Source organism: Gekko japonicus, unplaced genomic scaffold (genome assembly GCF_001447785.1).
Source record: "Gekko japonicus isolate JY-2015 unplaced genomic scaffold, Gekko_japonicus_V1.1 scaffold1383, whole genome shotgun sequence".
Classification (NCBI taxonomy): Eukaryota; Metazoa; Chordata; class Lepidosauria; order Squamata; family Gekkonidae; genus Gekko; species Gekko japonicus.
In genome coordinates this window covers 472,398-473,649 of record NW_015162523.1, presented here as the reverse complement: position 1 = coordinate 473,649, position 1,252 = coordinate 472,398, and positions in this window count along the sequence as shown.

Genomic DNA, 1,252 nt, shown 5'->3' with positions numbered 1-1,252 from the left:
GTTCGAGACCCAAGTTGCCGCATGACAGAGTGAGCTCCCATCTCTAGTTCCAGCTCCTGCCAACCCAGCAGTTCGAAAGCAAGAAATTGCAAGTAGATAAATAGGTACCGCTTCGGTGGGAAGGTAACAGCGTTCCGTGCACCTCACATCTAGTCATGCCAGCCACATGACCACGGAAATGTCTTCGGACAGGGCTGGCTCTTCGGCTTGGAAACGGAGATGAGCACCGCAACCCTAGAGTCGGACTCGACTGGCTTTCGAGCAAGGGAACCTTTACCTTTAAAGGAACCCTACTGGTGAAACGGATGCCAACCTCCAGATGGAGCCTAGCGATCTCCTGGAATTACAACCGATCTCCAGAGAACAGAGATCAGTTCTCTTGGAGAACATGACTGCTTCAGAGGGTGGACACTCTGGCATTATACTCGGCTGAGGTCTCCAAACTCCACCCCCAAATTGCCAGGAATTTTCCAGCTCAGTGTTGTCAACCCTAGGTGTGAGTTATTCAATATATGAAACCTCTCAGTGAGGTGTATTTCTGAATCAACACAGGTAGGCCACCCAACTGCTAATGTGTAGTGCAACCTATGCTGGTTGATTGGCAGGCATCTTTCAAATCTATGGCGTCCACCCCTCGCTGCTGTTTTCCCCAACTACAGGGCCCGTTTGTAGCAACCGCCTCCCTGGAAGGCCGAGGGTGAAGTGGGGCACACTGGAAAGAGGGACGTGCGAGCCCGCTAAGCTCTTAATAGGGCTACTCTGAGGAGGCGCCAAGGCACTTCTGGACGCAAGCACCAGGCCTTGTTAGGGTTGCCAGGTCTGTGTTGGGAAATCCCAGGATATCTGGGGACTGGTGGGGTTTGGGGAACGACCTTCGCGGGGCATGATGCCACAGAGTCTACCTTTACAAAGCTACCGTTTTCTCCGGGGAAACTGATCCGTGTAGTCCGGAGATCGATTGCAATTCCGGGAGATCCCTAGGCCCCACCTGGGGGCTGGCGACACTAGAGGCCACCCGAGCTGTCGTATTCAGTGCCGGACCAGAGGGGACGAGCGTCTCACGCGAAGGGCGCTCCAAGGGGGCTTCGAGCCAGCGCCTGGCAGTCCTCTCTCGGGCTGTTTTTTCCCCTCCCTCCCTCCAGCCAGCCAGCCAGCGAGCGAGCGAGCCGTCCTCCTCCTCCGCCGTCGGCTCAGCGGCTTCTCCGCATCCCCGCGCCAAGCCAGGCAGAGGGGGGGCCGCGCTCTCGCCAGG